Source organism: Enoplosus armatus, chromosome 16 (assembly GCF_043641665.1).
Source record: "Enoplosus armatus isolate fEnoArm2 chromosome 16, fEnoArm2.hap1, whole genome shotgun sequence".
Classification (NCBI taxonomy): domain Eukaryota; kingdom Metazoa; phylum Chordata; class Actinopteri; order Centrarchiformes; family Enoplosidae; genus Enoplosus; species Enoplosus armatus.
The window spans coordinates 2,517,053-2,541,343 of record NC_092195.1 but is presented as its reverse complement, the minus strand read 5'-3'; the positions used below and the strand labels follow the sequence as shown (position 1 = coordinate 2,541,343).

General features: G+C 44.2%; 1 protein-coding gene across 1 annotated transcript in view; it reads left to right on the top strand.

Annotated features, from left to right (window-relative positions):
* The window catches only part of LOC139299476 (ubiquitin-conjugating enzyme E2 E2-like), a 48,943-nt gene that overhangs the window by 11,422 nt on the left and 13,230 nt on the right, over window positions 1-24,291 (top strand). The window lies entirely within an intron of this gene.

The window sequence follows — 24,291 nt, the reverse complement described above, 5'->3', positions numbered from 1 at the left end:
CTAGTGAGGAGCGACTTTTTTGAAGTTGCTTATATGGTAAACAGTGGTTTTTATCAGACGCAGGGCTGTTTTTGAGAGACAAAATCCACTCGAGTCAGAAGCTCAGAAGGACATACTTCCCATCATAAAAACATTTTCAAATCTGATACCAACCCGATCCAGTCTCGTCTCCCCGGATACCGATTCCAATCCCACCCTAAATCAGGGTGTCTGTCAAAACCAAGTGCTGATCCAATACCAATTGTATTTCAAATCTAAATAAAGTAAAGCTCTATGTGGAACTGATTAAAATCATTCTTCTGTGCGTAAGGTCATATGAGGCTGTGACTGCCAAACAGTTATCGACTGCGAGTGGAGACATTCATACGACAGTGCATCTGCTCCGTAATGGCAGACACGCCATCATGTTCAACTTGTTAAACAGACACACACAGCGGTTCGTTTACCGGCCCAGTGTACAGACACGGGCCTCGCAAACGGCGTAGATCCGCTCCGAGCACCTGTGATCGGAGCCGACGCTGCCCTCGCCTGTCCCCTGTGCGTCCGGTAGGCGAAAAGGGCATTCAGTATTATTACATGCTTTGGCAGCTCCTCATCTCCAATTCTTCTCCGAACCGAACATGATCTGCCGCAATGTAGCTCCTTCGTGGTGGTTTTTTTTTGGTCTCCGGTTGCTAAACGTTTGCCGCTCAGTTTTTTGACCAGAGTTCTCTACCTGTCTGTCTGTCTTTCTTGTAAAACCCCCTGTGTTTGTCTATCATGCATCATTTCACATCCACTGATATTAGACTCTGAGAGACATGCAGGCTGAGAGAACTGGTTATACCGATGATTTATAAGGCATACAATGTCAGATATTTGACAGAACTGCAGCTTCTTTCCCAGCGGTCGGGTCTCTTTCCTCTGGCACGTCGGGGGGGGCCAGGCTGAAGCGGCCTGGCCTGGTCTGCGGTCCGGGCCCTGCAGCATCCCAGCCGAGCTGCTGTGGCCGTAGTCGCGGCCTTGTTAGATAAATTGGGCAGGAGGTCCAGTCTGCTGTTCGGAAACGTCCTGCGGTGAAACAGCCGGCTAGTGGGCGCACCAGCTGTTCGGCTCACTGCACAGTCGATGAGAGGAGATATATACAGGGTAGAAGGTAAAGGGAGGTGGACTTCTCATGACCCCTGACACAGACAGCAGATCTGTACACAAGCAACACACAAGTGGACAGTCAATTCCTGTGACTCTATCAGGGATTATGTGGTTGTATGTCTCATGGAGCGTTTACTACAGTTCGGGGACGCTTAGAGCCACTTTGTACCCCCGTAAAAGATTTGGAACAGGCTGTGGAGCTGTGCCAGATCACTCCAGATCTGTGCAGCGATGCCTGCTATGTGGCGTTTTTAATCTCACAGATTGTTTGAGGAAGAAAAGTGAAAGAATGGAATGGGAAGTTGAGCTGAGAGTGACAGAAAGAGGCGCACCCATCTGCTTGAGCCCCCCTGCAGGGACACGGCACTATGGAAATACGAATTATTCTCCTCTATCTCTTTAGCTGGCCCTGCTCTCCCACTGGCTGACTGTGGAACACTTTTCATGTACTGTTTTGGGGGATCATACAGTGATTTTTTGAAATATTTTTATGTGTTTTTCTGTACATTCTATTAACGTTTCGAGGTCAAAGTTGAATGCAGCTGAATGTGGGGCAGTCATTAGTCTCTGCAGTGACAAACCACACGTAAAGGTTGTTTCCACCAACAAGAGCACAAACCGCGGCTCAGTGGTTAGCAGTGGTTAGCACTGTTGCCTCACAACAAGAAGGTCCTGGGTTCGAATCTGGGGCAGGGCCTTTCATGTTCTCCCCATGTTTGCGTGGGTTTCCTGCCCCCCCCCCCCCTAATGGTGTAAAGGTATCTTATTCTGAAATCCCATCTGTTATCTATTTTTGTTTGTAGTTTATTTAAGGAAGGCGGGTGTTAGTCGCGGACACCCATTCGTCTTGTAGCCCGTTTTTTTTAAAACTGTGACCTGCTTGGACAAATCCCACCATGCACCTGTGATCTGACAGTGCTTTATTGGCTGTGTTCAGAGAGGCCCAGATATCGACATGTACTGCTGTAGCTGATTCTACACCTCTTTCTCCTCGCCTGCTCCTGCTCCTCCGTCCTCACGCATTTCCTCCCTTCCCTTTTCTGCAGTTTGCTACAGCTGACTAAGCCTGTCTCTGCAGTGGTGTGTGTGTGTGTGAATGAGGTCATCATCAGTGTGTGTGCGTGTATATCAGCTATGCACATCGTGTCCCTGTGTTGGACGAATGATTAGCCTCTCATTAGATATGCTGTCCTGTTTTGTAGAGGGAAGGACTGCAGTGTCCTCCGACAGCGCCGCTCAGTCTCCCACAGAAACGCATACTTATTCTCTCTATCCACACACACACACACACACACACACACGCACACTATTCAAACAAAAACACGATTGCCCTCGCACATAAATGTACCACTTCCTCTCCTGCGCTGAACGAGGAAACTTCACTCTTCATTGATGTCGTACACACAGAAACACACTTTCGCTTCCTGAGCATAAGACTGATACATCCAGCCATAATTGGCCCCTTTTTTTTAATGAAAGGGTATCTTGTAGACACGGCGACCACCTCTGATATGATGGTGCTGCTACATGCCCACAGTCTGAATGAAGTGAGTCATTGATATTCATTTTTATTTAAAGGGTAAAAAGGCCTTTCTTGCCATCACTCCAGGTTTAGGTGGACAGCTGTGGTGTCTCCGGGGCAATGTTAATGCTGATTCAGGGGCTTTTATAGCCTGCGATAATAAAGTAAGACTTTCCCGGAGTTTCCCAGTGTGAAAATGTTCATATTGAAAATAATGATCTTTGACACAAAAACAGTCCAGATATAAAGTAGTATCAGCCTATAAAAACCCAACATGGGCAACCACACACTACAAATAACGGTCATGCTATTTAAGCGTGAGTATGGTGTGTGTATATTTGACATGTTGTACTTTTCAAAGGAAGGAGTTGAAAGATAGTGATATTCTTTGTGTTTCTTATTGTCCACAAATCCCTTTTAAAAGACCAAAACCAACAATGTGTTAGGCCGTCTCTCAATACTTTCTGACTTCCCTACCCCTGTCTGTGGCATCCAGCCCCATCAAGCCCACTGGTTCCGACTGAATATGTCAATCTCACAAATGTATAGTTTCATTTAAAAAAGGCTCAGTAGCTTCCTAAAACAGTTTGTCAGTGTAGTTTGGGGCAAATGTCACTCAAACAGGAGGAAATAGTGTATTTGTTAGGGACTATTTTCAACGGCGGATTAATCCACATTTCATGCCCTAGCGAGTATTTGGGGCGGCAGGATTGAGTCCAAATGAACTGCAGTGTGTTTTTTTTCATGGTAATGAAGGATGTACGGACAAAGACTGAAGGCAAGGATCATTACATGTAGAGAGGCATCCTCGTATTCAAAATAATTCCATATATCTGCTTGGATAGCGTAGAGAAAAGAAATGCCTGTTATGCACTTGCATTTAACCTTCTCTATCAGAGTCAATCTGCTCCACAAAGGAGCAATGGTTCGCAGACCGCTGGGAGACCGGAGTCGATGGTACAAACACGTCTGTTGAACGAACTGGCTGAACCCGCTAGCGGCCAAGCTAAGCTAACAAGCTAACTCACCGTTAGGAAGCTTATTGGCATTATTTTCCCTCTCAAATAGCTTTTTTATTGAGCGAAATGGTGAACAAAACAGCGGGGGGGGGGTCAAAACATCACTATCCTTTACGGACGGCGAGATATAGATAAATGGATCCGAGTGATGATTGATATGAGGTCTCCTAAAGCCGCTCAGGTGCCACCAGAAGACGTGCGAGTGAGTGCTGCCAGACGAACATGAAGCAGGATGCTGTCTATTTCCGACAACCCTCTGCACTGTCCCATCCCCACCTGAGCCACCGTGCAGCGAACATAATTGAGAAAGCGGGCTAACATGAGTAATTGGACGTCAGCGCCTCTGAGTCATGTGTGTGTGTGTGTGTGTGTGTGTGAGTGTGTGTGTCCCCTGTCGTCACAGAGATAAAGCTGACAGCGTCCTGGGCGTGTCTTTATCTGCCTGTGTTGTTACAGCTTAACTCAACCAACCAGTGCACCACTGACACCAGTCGTCGTGCACCCCCGAGCCTGACACTGGCACAGAAACATGCGCGGCCTCAGGAAAGCTTGCCAGATGCGCTTCACGGTCTGCGGTGTTGCTGACTCCATTTTCTCTCCCTTCAGGTCAAGGGTCAGTTATTGATGCCTGAAAGAAAAATGCATGCTCTGCTCTTCAGGTTCCACAGGCATTTTGTTGTCCAAAACGTATTACTGTTATTGTTAAAGATATATACGAGTGCTTGTTGGCTGTACAGGCCGCCATGCTCTGTCTGAGATGCAGTGTGTGTGTGTGTGGATGCAATTCTTTGGTTACAAAGTCAGATTCCTTGTTTACTATAAATGAAGATTTCCTCATTTCGGAGCTCTTTTGTCTGATACTCTCTGTACTGTTTTCATTATCATGCCGCCAGCTTTAGTGTCTATAGTGATAGGTCATCTCTACAGACTAAACCAGAAGGTGTCCAGATAACAGCCGCTTTTATCGGATACGTCAGTCCGTTTATTATTTTGAATAGTTTGAATGGACAGAAACTGAAAATGGAATTCAGCCGTCATTTGTACTTGTGCTTTTGAGTGTCTTCAGTGAAAAAGGCCCCCGATAGACGATCATATTCTAATGCCGCTGCCATTTTTAACTGTATTTATTTGTTTGTTTGGCCATTTATTTATTGGATGGTTGAGCAGATAGGCCTTTCCCACCACAGGAACTTAACAACTCGTAACCTGGAGCTTCCCACATATACCCCGTAAGAACCCGTATGGTCTAGGTTCTGCTTGGGTTTCCACTGTGTTTTACTGTCCCAGCCAGGTTTGGATGTTTGGTAGGCGAGTGCAGTGCAGACAATAATGGAGAAAGCGGCACTGATGCGGGTTTTCTTTTAAACGTCAGCTCCATATCCTCCTGAATTAGGAGATAAGGAAGCGATGGTGAAGAAACCGGCGGGGGGGGAAATCATTTCTGAGATTTTTCTTTTTCTGAAAGAGAAGTTGAAATCCAGCAGCGCAACATTTAGTCACGCTGCTCCTCTACTAAGTGGAAGAGGTAGCTCACTAATGGAAATGTCACACACAAAACTACCTGACAGTTACTGGGAAATGGAATCAAACGTTTCACACACTCCCCACACTGTGCAGACAATCTGCAGTTTACAAATGCACAACACCGCAGCAAAGCATCCTGAACCAGAGCATCACCTGTGCGCTGAAACAAACTGCTTATCGAAACACCCGGCGCTGTCAATTGCTGCGATTGCAATGTTGCAAACTAGCATAGAGCAACAGGAACTTTAGTATCGTCTCCTGAGCATTTAGGTCCAGGGATTTAACCCCAAGCAGAACCTGTGACAATGGCTACACCTTAAGTTAGTGGAAAAGGCCTGAGTGTGTTTTAGCTGTCAAACACGATGACATCAGGGCCATCTGAAAATATGGGTGATTGTCCAAACCTACACCCGCTTGTTAAGCAGCCTGTCTGTTGAGGTCCCAGTACACTTGTCTGATTCATTTTCTCCACAGATGACATTATACAGCTGTTTTCATGGGCTGAACAGTACACTACATGACTAGTGAAGTAGCATGGCACGCGCAAACAAGGGAATTCCCTTTTAACAATCCAAAATAATAAAAACTATTTCAGCCTTTTTACCAATTTTCTGACAGATCAATGTGGACGTGGCCTTTCAGAAGTTGTTTTCTGGTTTTAAAATGAGTTAAACCTGAGCGAAGGAGCCCAAGAGGGTTGCCAAAATCGATTTAAAACTGAGGTATGAAGGGAATGAGTTCAAATTAAAAGGACTGAGAGCTTAAAAGTGGGAATTTGGATTGCGGCTTTTTGAATTCATTGGGAATGTTCCTCAAAAAATCTCGAGCAGCAGGTGTTTTTTTTTTTTTTTGGACTATAACCATGAATCTGTATTCGGTGTCTGTTGGTCTGCTCCCGCAGCTCCCACTTGGTCCTCTCTGTTTGTTTTCTATTTTTCATACCCAGCCAATGCTTCTCTAAACTGCAGTGCTGCTGAATCAATAGTGCAGCGAGAGAGCCGCGCTACACCCACAGGCTCCACTTTAGCGTACACTTCACAGCCGCCTTGAAATCAGCCCATAATGTGTTCCAGTCAGCAGACAACGCCACGGCGGGTGTGGGAATGATGTATTTTTTTTTTTCCATTACTCAGGGATTGTGTTCCAGGTCGTCCCTTTGCCTCTCAGGCAGCCCTTATCCCTCTCTGTCTCCGCTGCCTATCTGAAAGGTATCTGTGGCTCTTATCATCAACCGCCAAAGAGTCTCAGTCGCCTCAGCTGTCCTCGCTGCGCACACGTCTGCCCTTGATAAGATTAATTAAGCGCTCAGTGCGGAAGATAGTTGGAATTTCAAGGTGGTTGTGCCGCCGGTGGGTCACCTGCATGCCAGATGCAGCACTACGGAGCCTGTGGGAGCCATTCACGCTACCGGCCTTCCCGTTCCAACACCAGTTACTGCGCTGGCAAACGCCCCGAGCTACCATCAATCAAAGAGTGCGTTTCATAGGAGACCACAGGGGGAAGTGGCAGATTCTGCGTACCTCGCCCGATCATCCTCGGCGCAGTAAATCTCTGGTTAATTGTCCCTGTGCATGCCTCAGTTGGTTTTCCAGCTGATGTGGCTGAGCTAGCTGTTGAATTCTTAATGTGCCCTTTTGTGGACTGCTTTCAACAGCTATCACCTTCAAGCTTGGGCTCTTAATGGGGGGTGTCTCCCTTTTTATTTTCAAGGCAGTTCAGCCTGGGGGGGGGGCATTAATGCTGTTTTAAGGTGAGCTAATGGATCAGCGTAAATCATCGGCGAGTGGAACATTCGTTCCTGTCCTGGGTCTCCACTGCGCTGTGAGGACATGTGACCCTCATCCTGCAGGGGGGGGGGGGGGGTTAGCTCCTGTCCCCGAGGGCTCATGTGTGGGTGAAATCTTGGCACCCGGGCAAATAGTTCCAATGCAGAGCGAGGCTACGGTGAGATTCCATTACTGTTTTGGCAGGGAGCTTCACGCAGACAGCCAGGCCGAGCCCACCCGCCCTCAGCAGCCACCACACACACTGAGGATCAGCTTCCCGCCAGGGCTTTGATTTCATTCAGGTGATGAATCCCCAGCTGCTGGCAACGAAGATGGCGTTTCTATAAAATACAAAAGATGTTAACCCTTTGAACTCTGCAATAGAAATGGTCTGCCAGTGCTTATATTAGTATTTTCGCTTATTGTGATGTATCTTCAAATGCTTCATATCCCTAAAATCTGTACAACCTAAGCTAAAAGCTAATGTGAGCTTTAATAATTGATTAAAGTATTGAAGTCGTGGCAGAAAGGCTACAGTAGCATAGCTTTAAATTCACATATGCAGTAAGTGTGTTTTGCTCCACCCAATCATTGTAACACATTTATCACTTCATCATTTCTTATCCACAAAGAAAATTAAATGACTTTGACTTTGAAACCACTAGTGTGAGTGAGCCCACTTTAAATTGTAGTTGAGATTCTTCTCGCATCAGATCAGTTAATAAAAATGTTATTCTTTCATTCATTACCAGAAAAAGAAAAAAAAAAACAATAATCAACTGTCTGATAAACCAGCCAGTATATATGTTTCAATTGTAAAATTTCCCATGCAGAATTAGAACTATTAAAAACATCTAATTTAAGGGATCCTTATCAAAAATGATCTCGGCCGCTACATTGCTACCAGATTGTTGAAACTTTCAGATATCAATGTCAGACAAAGACGCTACCTTCAGTCTTAAATCCTTCATGCTAACGTCTCACAACAAACAGCTTTACTGTCAGCCGCGAGCAAACAAAAATGAAATGAGTTACAACCTAACATCTTGTCGTCCCTCGCGCTCACAATGGTCGGTTGATAAAGGCTTCTGCTAGGGCGGCAACCAACGCTTATTTCCATCGTTGATTCATCTGCCGATTATTGTCACGATTAATCGATGAATCGCTTCGTCTGTAAAATGTCAAACAATTGTGAAAAATGCTCATCACAATTTGCAAAGTGACGCCTTCGAATGGCTTCTTTTGTCCAACCGACAGTCCTTTTTTTTTTACGCTGAGGTTGGTATCTATGTAAGAAAGTGACCAGTGGAAGCATCTCCCAAAGACATCTCTTTATAATGCTCAGCGCAGAGTAGATCTATCTGTGGCGGGCGGTGAGGGTGATCAGGAGGACGAAGGACAGAGTGAATTATAGGTAGGCTGAATGTTTCTGGCTGTGAGTGATTGCAGTCTGTGGGAGCCCGTCTCAATAGAAGAGTGACGTGAAATCAATGTCCAGAGTGCAACCTAATCGATGTTGCCATGATGACCATGGGGAGGGCACTGAGAGATTGTTTTATTCGGTTAGCCCGGGAGGTCACCCCGCGTTTCCTTTCACACACCCTCTCTTTTCACACAATAAGCTCGGTTTCACAATACTAATGTAATAGTGCTGCAATTTTTTGACAGCGCTGTGTTTTTGTTTTGTATAATTTCCCCCCAGGGATCAATAAAGTATTTCTGATTCTGATTCTGATTTCAGTTTTGTCACCCGGACCGCTCAACGCGTTTCCCCCTCAGCCGTTTCATTTGGTCCTCTGTGTGAGAGCGGCCCGCCATCTGCTCTGCATACGATATTGAGAGAGCAGCTAACGGGCTGCTCAGGACAGTCACTCACAATAGCGAGCTGAGTCGGCAGGTCTCCGTGACCTTGGTTATGTGTGTTTGTGTGTGTGTGTGCCTCTTAAGAGCCAGGTCGGAGGCCGGAGGAAGAGACTCTGATATATTATTGAAACGTTATTTGACTTCGTCTTCTATAGATAATAATAGCTACACTTCACTTGAAGCAGTGCTTACAAGGCGTCAAAAGTATGGGTCAGCTAGTAGGGAGTGCATGGTGATTAATGAAATCAGAGCACAGTATAAAGCACAGAATCAGTCAAAAGTGGAGGTGGGGGTTGCGGAGTACTTTTTTGTACTTTTCACGCCTGTAGTTTGATCGTTTATTACTTATTTCATGGACAATTTATGCATCAAAACATCGACAAAGTGTCAAAATTTTAAGTTATACAACTTAACCTTTTTTATTTTGGCCTTAAAAGCAACAGGAGTAACATTTGACTGTCCTTAGAACTTACACGTTAACTTACATGTAATGTGCCGTCATCTTACACTTCAACAGACACTTCAACTACTTTCAGATCTTACACTTCAACAGACAGTTCAACTACTTTCAGATCTTACACTTCAACTGACAGTTCAGTTGCTTTCAGAGTTCGGACTTGTGCTTTAATAGACACTTCATCTGCTTTCACCTACGTCTGAACTGACTGCCTGACTGCCTCAACTGCTTTCAATGCTTACATTTCAGCTGACATTTCACCTACAGCTTCCCACAACACACCTTTGTTTTAACACCTTGTTTTCACTCTGATGTATAAGGGAAAATCCCAGCACCCCTCTGTTGAAGCGCACGTAGCATATAGCATAGCAGTTTTGAATTCACGCTAAAATGATATAGCTATTATCACACATCCCTGAGGTTGGTGCAGTTGTTTGGCCCGCACCAGCGTTTGACTGACATCCCAAAGTGAATTGAACTGGCAAATGCATCGGAGTTCATTTGAACCACACCAAAAGGGGGTTGGACGTGAAAGCACTCTCACGGCCGGACCCTCAAGCCGATACAACTTTTGTAGTTTCCGCTCTACTGTAGCAGCGCCAGCATTTTGACTGGCTGGCTGTCTGTCCTCCGTGCACTAGTTGTCAATCACTTTGATATGCTGTCACAGGCAGATCGTGTCCCCCACCTGTCAGATGTTTCAGCAGCGTTTTCAGCCAACTTCTGAGCCCAACATTAACTTGTATGAAATCTATTGTATGAAATGCGCAAGAATTTGAATTTGACAAAACAGTCTCTACGCAAGGTCCCCTTACTCGCTTGTTCTGGATCTTTCGACTGCATCACGTGGACTTTGTTTGCTCAGTTGCCGTGGAACTGTATCAAAACTTTTCATTACTCTCGAGTCCATGATACAGATCTAATGAAGACGGCGAAGGTTGCTCATGAGGTCGAGAATGAACTGCCGAGCTCATTAATTTTGAGTCCTCTGTAAGCGTCTGTTTACATCACATGGTAACTTCAATGGAGTGTAAGAACAAGCAGATATAGAATCGCTGCGTAGTATCACACAGTGTAGATTTTCTAACTTTAGCATCACTTACGGAAAATTCCAGGTGCAAGATGCTCATGTTGAGTCCGGCCTAATGAGTTTAGAAAGCCTGTCATTGCTTTGCCCCCTTTTGTCTGGAACATAAGGAGCATTATTACACATTTGTAATAGAAAGCCTGTGCCATGAGCTTGTGGCATGGCATTTGAAAGATGTGGGCGTTTACCAGGCAGGGAGGGCCTAAGGACAGACACTGTCGAGTTGCACAATGGGAAGTTTGGGATTTTGTTTTTGGAGCTTAACCTAAAAATCAGGGCATCGATTTGGACCAGAACCTGTCTCCTGTAAGTCCTCCAACTGTATGGATACTAAATCACTTTAACACACCAGATACTGGTATAGGTTGTACTTTATGGGGCGAAAACATAGTTAAACATTGAACAGAATGTCATTTTTCATTATTATATGGTGTATTTTTATTGGCCCCATTGGGTCATGCACTGGCAGTTAATGCCTCGGGTCACCCCACAGCACAGTAATGCACTTGAGTGCCAGATATCATTTTGTCTGAAGATGAAGCGGAACGAGCTGCGTTTGTGCTCGGCGGGTCTCCCGTCACTCCTCGACTTCTGCAGGACGACTTAAAGTGTGAGCGCTCTCGCGGCGAGCGCCGTCCTGACGCTTTGGCTGGAAGCGTTTATTGCTTGTAGCGCGGAGCTTTAAAGGTGGAGGTGGCACCGGAGGCAGCGGCGAATTAATTCTAAACACAAGCTTCACCTTTCCGCAGAGCTCGCCGTGACGCTGCTGCTGGATTAAGTTCCCTGTCAACGAGATGAGATACACTGCCGACTGCGCGCGCACACACACACACACACACACACACACACCAGCAGCAAATCTCCATCCTCTCACCAGTGTGGAATTTTATGCCCTTTTTTTTTTTTATTATTTTTTATGAAAAGGATGAAAGAACTTTGACTTAAGACATCTTACAAAAGATGAAAGAGGCTTTTTAGATAAAAGAGTTGTTTTTCTGGGGAAGGAGCATCACACTGCCACTGGCCTGATTTTTCCGAGGACCCCGTGAGGAGTGACCTGAGATTCTCTCGAGACTCACTTTCATAACTTGGCACTTTTGAAGGTTTCATTAGAGCCAGATTCAGCAAAAGTTTGCACAGGGCAAATGGTGTTGCAGTACATCATCAGACAGCTCTTTTACAAATCAAAGCAGCGCTGGTCCAGTTCTCTAACACTCTACACCGCTAACTCCCCTGAATTGTTGCAGTAGGTGTCAAAGTTTCCCATCTCAGTGTCGGATCAGCTGATTCATCTTCCAGCCAAATCATCGACTGACCCCAGTAGCGTACACTGGACAGGAGTTGTTGTCATTTGGTGCAGGACCCTGGATGTCGCCCCCCCCCCCTTTATGTTCTTTTAATGTAGGCATGTTTTATCATGGGTCGACGACAGTGTCCTGCCAGACTGGAAACAATGCAACAAAGGTCTCCAGCCAGACTCGAAAACGGGGGCCGTTGCAGTTTATGGTCGGGGTTTCATGGGTGCCCCAACTACACTCACTATGCAGGTGGGGTAAAAAGCTTTTCTGTAATGTCACCCAGGCGTGGGGAATCCTCTGTAGCCTCATAACTCTATGAACATATCTCCCCCGTGTGTCATTTTCCCACTGACTAAGCGAGTGAATCAGCACATTATGTGAGGTGCCGTGAGAGCTATCAAAGTTTGATTCACTGTCACCAATTAGTAGGCCGTGACAGACCCGGATCAACACTGTTACAGAGCTGCGTTTGTTGCCCAAAAGGCGCAATCTTGCCAGGAGGTCGGTTTTCTGCAGAGATAGCATGTGTTCTCCTTGTTGACAGAGCAGCTGCACCCCACGCGTATTACAAACGTTGCATCTTTTAATAAGCTCATTGTTACGAAGTGTTCCCTAAACGTCTCCCCTCTCACGGAAAGTCTCCCAGCAGGTTCGGATAATCCTGGATGAGCAGAGAAGAGAAGTTAAAATTGAGTTAATGTGTTTTTTCTCCGAAGCCAAACAGAAAGACCAAATATGCGTCACTCTTTAGGACTGATTTTAACATACTAGTGTTTGCAGTAAGTAGTAAGATTTTCCTTCTTGCACCATTTATCTGCTGTTTTTTTTTCCCAAGTCCAAGGCCAGGCACACATGCGAGAACCTCTAAAAAAGGATCCGGCCTCTTTCCATCTCTCAGCGCATTGACTCGACAAGATCGGTGTACGCACTCAGACAGCTGGTTTTATGAGGCAGGATTCACTCTGAACCAAAGGCTGTTAGTCAGGATCCAATTTAAATCTTTAACATTTGCTCTTGCATCATTTTATTGAATAAATGATGATGATCTGCACAGGATTTAACTAAGTGCTGCCAACCTGATTCATCCACATATTAATGATGTAGTGATTTTTATTACACCCAGTGATTTTGGAGCTTTGGGTCTTCCTCTCCCCTTATTCTCTCATTTCTCTCTCTCTCTAAGCTTTTTTATTGGCTGTTGTCCCTCGCAGCTAGCGGAGGAGGGTTAATGAATTACCATTTCTGCACTTTAATGGCAGCCATTAATGTCTGCAGCGACGGTAAAGGTTATCATAAACACATTTGCCTCCCTTTAGTGGCTGAATGTGTGCGTAGATGAGGGAGATATGACTCGCGTCCAACCTTATCATCATATAAATTTGCTCCCATGCAGCGCAATAGGCTGCATGGGAGACATATGCCAACTAGTTATTAAGAAAGCACAAGGAAGTCATTCATGAAGTCAACACAGTTCACCGTGTAAAGCTGAGGAATATGTAAAGGATTTCTGAGGTTTTATGCACAGCCAGGTTACAAGATTCCTTTCTTTTCTTTTTTTTTTGGTACTCAAATGTGTCCATAGCAACAAGTGCCTGAAGTTGAATTTGAAGGCCCGGGCAGATTCGTCATCTTATTTTTTGATCAATAGTTCCTGCTTGAAAATGTCACACTTTCTATTTATATACAGCTGCTTTTTGTCCATCTGAGATGTTTGGCTTCTTTCGTTAAATGAAAAAAGGGTCTTGCCGAAAAACACGTTTCATAAATGAATCTTGACTCAAGGTCCACTTGCTAGCTTTTTCCAAAGCTTTTAACCACATCTCGTGATCTTAATCGTCGAACAACTGAGCAAACTCCATCCACTGATGAACGTGTTGACAATGTGTTTGAGAGCTTCGGGGGGAAAAAAAGCTACTAACTGGACTTTGAGTTACGTTTTACGTTACATCAAAAATAAACTTTCAAGCTCAACGGAAAAAAATATAAATTTCGTTATCGGTACTAAAACTCGTGTCTTGTGCATGTATATATATATAACAAATATGATATAAATACATGTCAAATGATACCCAACTAGATTCCAAAACAATACATTCTTTGATGCCTTATATTCAAGAATATATAGATATGTTTCTACAAAGCCCATTTCTCTGTTTAACAAAGTTAGCCAAACATCTCAAACCAGTATCTAATTTAGTCTTAATACAATGCAGTAGTATGAGAACAGTCTGAAACGGTCAAGATTAGAATCAGGAAATATTTCATCAACGCATTCTTTGACTAAGGATTCTGTCGTACCTTTAAAAGTAAGCATCCAAAACTGTTGACAGCTTCAGTACAAAAAGAAAAGGCCTACACGATAAATATCCCATTGGTCAAGTCTTAAAATTGTGTTGAATAAACATTACTTTCTACAGTACGTTGTCAACTATCAGCGTGCACGACTGCCAGTAAACGATGATCGGGTGTTCTCATTTTACAGCAACAACTCGATTCAAGGTTGAAAATAGAAGTGCACAATTTGCCGTACTGAGAAGCGGGACCACATTCTCTCCCTCTCCCGTTTCTAGCTGACTTTATTGGAAGGGGTGGGGGCATATGTGTGTCTGCAGACGAGTGTGTTAGAGCAAGGCTAGACACACATATAGTCTGAGAGCAGAGCGGGAGGGGTTGGAGCTAAAGCAAATACCCAGGCTAACAAAATGACTCGCAGCAAAAAGAAGACACAGAGCCAGAGAATCCCCCCCCTCTTTCCTCAGAGTCAGCAGCATGGCTGCACTTTGTTTTTTTCCCTGTAATGCTGTCATGAAAACAGTGTTTCTGTCATTGGCAAAACAATTATAGTGCACCTTATGCTGCGACACAACAAACACGGCAGCACATATACACTAGGCACGCATGTACAAGTCAAAACAACATGAAGTCTACTTTCATGCCTACGATGCTCAGTTGTTGTTGAGGTGTTCATTCCAAATTCAATTATATGTTTTAGCATTGAGGCCACAGTTAGTGGTGGTGTAGTGTCGTACAGAGTTGTAGTACTCGTACAGAACAAAACTTTTTCAGCACCTTACTTTGAGTATTATAAACATTGTTTTTTCTATAAAATACTTGATTTAACAAACAAAAAGACAGATTTCTCAAACGATGTCCAAACACTAACAACTAAGAACTTTGTGGAAGAAACTTGATCAAATAATAGGTAAACAAGATTAACAGTCTTTCAGATGCTAGCTTTCAGCACCGAAGAAGGATCAATATTTGATACCCAGCCCTAATCAGGACACCTTAGGAGGGCAGTGGTTAGGCACTTGGCCAGAACTATTTTTGATGTGTTCTGATGTAGGATTTTGAAAGGACACCCGCGAGCCAATCGGAAACAGGCATTCTCTGCGGCAGCGCTACAAAAAATACGATAACGACATCTTTCTCTTTGTATCTCGTCTAATTCTTTACTTGAACCTCCATAAGCATCTTGTCAAGTGAGCAACAAGTAACCAAGCAAGCAGCAGCTAAACTACATCCTCTGTGAAAGAGCCATCAGGGTGTCGGCGTGTTTCATAAAGATAAGACGTGAGGTAACTGAGTTGGGGATGATGAGCTTTTCCCATGACTGCGCTGTCAGTGCTCGCCATCAAAGCAAATCATGCGTAAAGTCTGAATGGCCTAATTCATTTCCAACTGCTCTATATTGATGCAAATCTCGCTTCTTATTTTAGGCATCATCAGAACAAGCATGCAGGGAGAGTATTAGATTCGATGCGTGCCCACGAGCTGTCGCTAACATTTAGGAATTAATCTGTGTCTTGATTCCTTTCATATGATCTTGTTGGCTAATTTGATAGCTTAATGTTTGTTGATTTGTCCCCGAAGGACCTATTTGGAGATTGTGAGCCATAAGCAAAGATTAATGTGTGAGACGATTCATTCTTTTATCTGCCTTTTATGTTTTATCCATTGGCCAAACAGCTTTCAGGTGAGTCAGGCAGCGCTGTTGTGTCTGCTTGTACTGCTGTTGTTGTTTCCATGGAAATTCCTCTTGCAGCAAAATCAACACGCACACACGCACACTGCAGGGATGTAATGTTGCTAGGCAACATGTTCAAGACAATGGGGAGGTGCCATTGGTTTAATGCTGATTCAAAGGTTAGAGAGTGTTGGAGTTACTCCAGGGTCGACCTTCCTCCAATCAGCCCTTCCATCGCCTGCTTTTGTCACCTCTGCTCCCAGTGAACTTGTGCATTGTGAGTATAAAGCTGAACCAAGTGAAGGGGGACAAAGGCCCGTGCAAGCCAACACTTAGTCCTTTTAGCTAAAGCAACAAAGGAATCAAAAGCGCTTTTATCTCAAGGGGATTTAAGCATTTCACCTCTTCCTGGAGCCCTTTTTACAATGGAGCACTCCCAGAGACCTTGTGCCTACCCTTCGTTAAAAGAACTGACATAATGATGCTGGTTAGTGTTTGCTAATGAGCCTTTGAAATCCTGCTAACCCGCAAGGAACGGCCTCCACTCCAGAGAATTATGGCCTAATAATACCTGCTCTAGCTAGATGGTTGTCAGTCTATACCTGCAACCTGCTGAGTTTTTAATGAGATTTGGCAGATATCCTAAAAGCCTTGAGTGACTGAATAAATGCTTTGTAGTTTAAATGAAAAAAGCCATCTGTTAAGATGCATTACTTGTTCATTTCTGTATTAAGTGGGCATGCTTGTCAGATTGTTGGTTTTTGGAAAGTTACAAAAACTGTCAGACGTAGCACCCCCAATTACAAAGTCAGAAGTTAGTAGGGGAGGGGGTTTCAAACGCTGTTAGTTGATCCAGCAAGACCTTCTACACATGACGCGCGATATGAGCCATGCTTTATGTGCGATGGGGAGTACAGTGCAGAGGCAAAGCATAGCATAGGTTAAAATACCTTGTTTTGTGTGTTTTTTTGTGTTTGTGTATTTCAGTTTTACACAAAAGAAGGCACTGGCAATTATCCTCCCTTAGAGAAGAGGAATACCTAGAATCCGCCAGTCAAGAAAGGTTTCGGAATCACTCATCATGGGTCGCTGTCAGGGCACAGTATGTCACACGACGGGACGACGAGACTGTCCTCCCAAGAAAATGACAGAACCAGTTGTTTGAGCATTGGGGTTTAACACGTTTCCGAACGAAAGTCAATATTAGTTTTTTTAAACCATGACCATGGCCGTTCCCTAACCTTAACCATGTAGGTACTATTGTAACATTGACAACAAAGGTCCCTGAACCTTAAGGAGATAGTAGTTTTAATTCAAACCATGATTTTTCATGGCTTTAAATAACCCCAACCAAGTTGTTTGTGCCTTAACCTAACCAAACCTCTGACAGTTATCATCTCATTGTTTGGGAACAAGGTCGAAGTTGACGCAGCAATGTATGAAATCCAAGTGTCATGCCGTGCCTAAGGTGCTGCAAGGCTCTGCGCCGGGGGCTCAGTGCCCGACTTGCTGGCAGGTTGCATTTAAAGTTCATGCTACTGCTGAATCGACAGACATCCACAATGTTGAGATTTGACCTGGGAAACTGAAATTGACAAAACAATCTCACCAGAGGGTCGAGGTAGTAACTGTTCTAGAGCTTTCAATTGTATCACAAGGTGTCCAGGATTGTATCACAGGATCGTATCGAAGGTTAAGTATGATGGGCGAAATGGACAAAAAATGGACTGAGGAAGAGTCGGTGATACGGTCAAAAGCTCCAGGACAGCTACTAATGGACTTCTGGGAGAGATTGTTTCAAATCAAATGTGTTTCTGAAGCCATTTAAGATCCTGTGTGTAATGGGAATGTATTTGAGTCCGTGCAGTCCTGTATCATTTGTCGTCAGGTTTTAATCCAGTTAGTTTGTAATCTGGAATGGGAGGGGGGATTAGCCATCCAGGCTGGAATGTAAGTAGATGGTAATGCTGCCAGTCGGGTTTCGTCCTCTGCTGTCCTCTCTTTGGTCCTGTCCTTTATTGCAGCAAACAGGGGCTGAGGCTGACAACGTCCTGCTGGCTTGTCCTTTCGGATCTCGGCACGCGTGGACATCTATCCATCTTTATGAATCATCTCTGCCCTGCTTCTCAAAGGTTGCTATGTGATCATGATCTAATCAGTCTGCTGTTGGAGGGTAAAACTGGATGCTGAGTGGAGGGACAAGGATTATTGAGTAAAAATCTTACTACGAGGGTCGTCTGAGCCACAAATGATGAGAACCCCCCCTCCCCCCCCTACTTTTTACAGTTGAAACCATTTTTGTATTTGGTTTGATTTAATTGACGCTTCCTAATTAGAGGGAACCCTGGTTTGCTTACACAAACAAACGCTTGGAGGGATCAAAGTTCAAATGAGATTGTTCACACATGGTCAAACACACCCTCTGAGGGAATATACCCTATAGTTCAAACAAATGACTCCAGTCACATATGAGCAATGTCAAAATGTCTACATTCCCTTTCAGCCAGTGACTCTGACGTTCTCCTGACTGGCTTTCTGTCTGTGAGCCACGTTTCCTTTGTGTTTGTTTGTAATAGATTTGCGTGGCGTGGCCTCTCTGTACACTCCCCAGTGAGTCAGTGACATTTGCGCAGTGCCCTTGAAGCGTAGAAACATAGATGTGGTGCTTCTACAATAATAACAGTCTGTTGGTGGGCTAGATGTTGAGGTGCCAAAGGCGTCAAAGACACTGTAAGCAAACATACTGAGAGCTCTTGTTAGATTTTCCTTTTTTTTTTTTCACACCAAGAAGAACAAAGGGTCTGTGGAAGTTCTAGTTCAGACACGTGACTACATCAACAATGGACCACCTTGAAGAAACATAGACTTCATTAAGTGCTGGTTAAAAAAAAAAAAAGGACTACTAAAGGTTTTTTATTATGGAAAATAAATATGAATATTATGGATTTTAACAACACCATAACATTTCTACGTAGTGTCATTTTCTCGAAATATTGGATGGATGTCCTTTTCTGTTAGTGTACTTTCCTTCTTTATCCCCGTGCATCAGAGTATAGAGGTATGTATGTTGTACAGATTTTAAAGCACTTTGAGGCAAAATGGTGGTTTTGGGCTACATAAATAAAACTGATTTGACTTCATCTAAGGCACAATTTAAAACTGAAACGGCAAGGGCCCTACGGTGGCTCTTGAACTTTTACGTTGTCCCGCCAAACAATGTTCGAACCCACTGAACTTTATTCAAAATTCTACTGGAGACCCCGAACTTCCCAAAGATACCAAATACAATCCCATAATCCTGAAATGCGCATAGAATGACGTACAAGACATGTAGAATATTTCCATTTCCTGGAATAGTGCGTCCATATAACATGAGTAAACATCAAACAAGCAAGTGGAGAAGATAGACGTCACACTGTCAGATAGTGAAGAATATAATTACCTTAACAAAGCTTTTTGAAGCTGCGAACAAAGGAAGCTTTCGGTGAAATTGCAATGGCCTTGAGACTTTATTTTCACCATATAAAGCAAATGACAAATCATTATAAGAAACGGGGGAAAGGTTCTGCGCATGTATCCTTGTGCGGCCATCCTAAAATCCCCCTCAGCTCTAAAACTGTTAGTGTGTGTGTGACTTGACAAAGATGGGCAGCCAGGGCTCCTCTCTGTCACTCAGCCTCATTAGCTGAATTGATTAGTTAACGCAATCATTGATACGCCCACAGGGGAAAATGATAAATGATGCCACTCTGAAGCGTAGAGGTCACAGAGCCACTGCTCATTCATGAGACTCGCTGCTCTAAGCTGAAATCAAGTGGAACTGTTTGAAACCCCCGGCTGTTTTATCAAGGGTTTGACTACCGCAGGTTTGTAAGCTTTGTGGAGCTACTCGCAGGCAATGAAGTCATCAGTATTAGGAATCACTGGTTTGTTGTACTTAAGATGCCTGCATGACTTTTGGAAATATGTATGGGCAGTATGGATTTGACTGTTATGCACAGAGTCCAAAAAGATAATCATTTACAGTTTAGTATCTTCTGCACACAAGTTTATGAATCTTGTGGACATAAGATAAAGAGCCGTCACACGGTACCAGGATGTACCTAGGCACAGCAGTGCTTTGAGCTAAACGCTAACATCAGCAATCTAACGTGCTCGCAACGACAACGCTGTCATGCTGATGTTCAGCTGGTATAATGGTTACCACGTTTACCATCTTAGCTCTTAGCATTTCGAGTCCTCCCCAAAGCCAGCCAGGGTAGAGTCGTTTAGTTGCACATGAGGACGTCATGCAGTCATTCAAACTAGATTGTATCCATCTTATACCAAACAGGTGGACAGGAGTGATTGGACCGGATCTGATGCTTTATCTTTGCCTGATACACACTTCTACCATTAAATCCACTGTTAACTTTCATGGTCTCAATAAGAAAAAAAAAAAAAAATTGAGCATTCAGTCACAGACTTGAGAGGAAGATCTGGTAAAAGCACCACGGGTCCTTAAAGAGATCTTTGAAGATGTTGTAGCGATCGATACCCTTTATCATCCTGTTCCACATGTATGCTCTTCAATCCTGGCTCACGGGCCTGTGGTGTGTTTGTGAGCCGGAGGAGGCTGAGGCCGATGAGAGGAACAGGGGGATGATGAAGTACACTTGCTCATCAGCCTCTCCTTTTAGCTGCTGTTTGTTTGGGCGCTCTGTTTAAACTGCAAACTGTCTTGTTTGTAGGAATTTGTAAGAGAATTGATCGTGTTAATCCATACAGCGAGGCAGTCTTACACAGCAGTAGGATTCTTCTGTAATCACGTTAGATGCATTATTTTTCTGATGATCGCCATTTTGGTCGAGACTGACATTGATGTTCCCAAGGGAGGGGGGGGGGGTGAATCCTAATGGCTCCGATGATGTCCTGACGACAGTTGGGTGGACATGTAGCTGCTAGTGTTGCAGATGGATTGGCAGACAATTCGGTGCAAACGCTCTTGGTTCCCAGAAGCTGAATGCTCGTGCCTTCGGTCCGCACTCAAATATGGATTGGTATCACGTGGAGCTTTCTTGTAAATCCAGCGTTACTCACCAAATTACGCATTGGGTGTAGAAAAGTGCAATAGAAATGCAGTCCATTTACCATTGCTCATATAACACGCACAAAGCCCATTTTGAAGTACTGTTTACATCCATGTTGCTACGCTTCTTCGCCGCCTCTGTCGGCGCATTGCTGCCTCGAGATGTCTCGACAACTATGGGATGGATTGCCATGCAATTTGGAACATATTACACTAGTGCTAGTTTAGCCGATGTTAGCATGCTAACATGCTAAACTGAGAGGGTGACTGTGGTAAACACACCTGCTAAACATCAGCATGTCAACGTTGTCATTTTGAGTTTGTTAGCACACTGTTCTTGTGTTTTCGTCACTGAGTCATTAAGTTGGAATCAGCAGGAGCCCTGAGGTTAGGGGAGGTTTCAAGTCCCCAAACTGGCTGGAAAAGTATGTGTGAAGAAACGTGAATGAGTTACGTTCTCTGCTCCCGAAAAATCCACTGTGGAGGTGCCCCTGAGCGGGACATTGAGCCCCCAGCTGCTGCTGCTGCTGTTGCAGCACAAGGCCGTGTCTGTCTGAATGTGTCTGAATGTGCAGCAGGGAGTCGCTGTGAAGGAGCAGGACTCCCCCCCCCCCGCTAAATAAAAGCTTAAAAAGGCAATCTGACATATTCACGACCCCAGGTGACTTAACATTCTGCTGTTTCTCTGTGATGTCCTAACAAGCTGTCACAGGAGATTATGGCTACTATCTCAGCCACAGCTGACAAAAACCCACTCGGTTCAGACATTAGTCATATTCAGCATTTCTGTGCTGAAGCGAGACTGCAGAACGGCACGGAGTTTTTCTGTTAGCCGAGCTCTCTCCCTGTGGCCCCCGGGGTGAGGAAACGCAGCAGTCTCAAACCTCTGTAGCCACCAGTGAAAGTTCCTGTATTTTATGTTGCCGTGTGAGCAGAGTGTGTGTGTGTGTGTGTGTGTGTGTGTGCCCTGCCTGAGTAAAAATAGTTTTCAGGAAGAGCTACAAATGAGGTGTGGGGGGGGGGGAGATAAGTCTGAGAGTGAGAGTCGGTGATCCAAGCAGTGTTATGAAGGTGTTGGATGACACAGCAGTCAATAGTGAGAGTAAGATAATATTGAATTTCACAAGTAGTACAATATGTATATATATATATATATATATATATATGTATATGTATATATATATATATATAAAACCTATGCTTGAGTTCCTGGAAGAGCTTTCCAATAAAAATGTGCAGCCATAAGCAGTTAAAGTACAGATTCCTGTAAGTATGAAGTGATACGACACCAATCCAGTCTGAATATATAAAAGTACACCGTCTGTTATATATATCCCTGTTGTTTCTCATCACTGATAACATCTTCATTTTCACTTAAGGTTTTAACACCTGAAGCAAAGCCTGATTAATGAATTCATCTCCGTCCAATCCTGATTCTGTGCATTAAATCTTTAATTAGGCCTGACATTTTGTTGGATGACGCTGCGCCGCGAAGAGGAAATTGAATTTGAAGGGTTCCATCACCGCACAAATGCCGGCAAAGTAAGGAACCCGCAGAGAGCGAGAGTTTGTAGTCCTTCCTTCAAGTGTTTCACCCATTGTATTCTATTATAGGCTCCTTTTATGCAGAAAATAGGTCTCTCGTTCACATTAGCCTGAAACATTTCATTGAGGTTGCACGAGGTTCTGCTGTAGAAGGCGCTTTATTTGTGAAGAATTTAATAAACAAAATGTGTGCGCATCACATTCTTTCACAAGTACAATGTCTTAATTGAATCAAATCCCAATGCAGAAAGCCTCTTGGAAATACGCGCATTATTGCTGCACTGTTTGATACCTGTATTTCATGCATCTTGAGCGTTGGATTTTCTTCCAGATTGAGGTTATCCAAAGGCGGGTGCAAGTGCAACTATACTGCGTGACGAACAGATTCTAACTTGATTGCCTGAACCCCTGCTGGGAGCACATGAGCGCTAGTCAGCCAGGATGGCGAGCTAGCTAGCTAATTATGGTGATTCCAAACAAACAGATTTTTATTGTCCGTTATGTTAACAATATCAGTTGAGGATATATCAGCCAATATCCTTAAAAGCCAAACATAAAACAAACATTTTAGATGGGAACCCATGGTAATTTAATTTAATAATTAATTGTGAATTGTGAAACAAATCAGTGGTCAGTCGTGGCCTCAGCGCTTCATTTTCCAGGGGTCAGCTCCAGGCTGGAGAAAGAATTTGCAGATGCGGGGGAGCTTAAGGCTGCAGAAGCGGCCTCGTCTTAATTATGGTGCTCCTCTGGCGGGGTGCTCTCAGTGCTCCAGGCTCATTAATAATGGCTTACAGGGTGGAAATTGACGCCGTGGGAAATAGCCGAGTCCATCATCCTCATTCAGCCTTCATTATGAACTCGTTTTCCTCCTGCTTGAGTTTTTGGCATATTTGAAGCCAGATTCCAGTCCGTGAAAGGTAACTCCCCAGCTATTGAACATAAAGGCAGTCAAGTTGCCTTTGATACATAAGAGCGCATACCCTGAGGTCACTCTTGGAGGTCCGTGTCCTCCGTCATTCTGAACCGACCTAGACAGGTGGTAATGATATAGATCCGTCTCTGCTGGATCCCCAAATCCGTCCTCCTGTCGGAGCGGTTTGTACCAGGCTGCAGGAGCAGGGAAAAAAAAAGGCGTTGCTGGCAGGCCTCTAAAGACTTCCAGATGCTGCAGACTGAACTGTGGGAACTCCGTGGAGTGGTTGGCCAACATTATGAACCCAGAGGGCGATTTTAAATGTCTACCTTGCAATAGGATTTGACTGATAACGGCTTTTTTCCGAGGCCGACGCTGGTAGTTTGCGGTTTGAGATGTCCAACAGTTGCTCTCATGTGCTGATATTCATTCAAATAAACCAGGCTCATGAAACAAACGCGACTCGGTGGGCTGTCGCATAGGGTACATTAAGAATAATAGAGGAAATTATAGAAGCAATAATCATTTTAATAAAAGCTGTATGATTCACTCAGTTTCATTATTTTCTGTTGAGTTAGACCATTGTAAAACACTTCAACTCCCCTCTGACACCATTTATTATAATAATAATACTTCACTCATATAGCACTGTTCAACAACAGAGGTTTACAACGTGGGTAAACGCGGTAAAGATAAAACCGCGATCAAACTCATGAAACACATTGAAATAGAAAATATGACGTGTAAAATATGATGGGGCATACATGCTACAAAACAAATAAATAGATACCGCCCAAGCTTATTTAGTGCCACAGTGAAAAGAGCTGGAGATCAATATCTGCACCATATTGTGGTTCAACCAAATCGGGCGGTCCATTGGCATTTAGAGAAAAAAAAAAAAGATTTGACACACAAACACAAGTAGAGCGATTTTATTTGGCCCTCTTGTCCCCCCTGCCACGGACACACCACTGTATCGCTCATCGGACTGTTTTTTTTTTTTTTTTCATCCATCCTGGAGAACACGCCGGCATCCTCTCCCCCGTAATTCCCCTCTGTGTCCAAACACGCACCGACGAGGAATAGGTCTGCGGAGGCCCGGCGCTTTACAGCAGGCTGCTGTCTCAC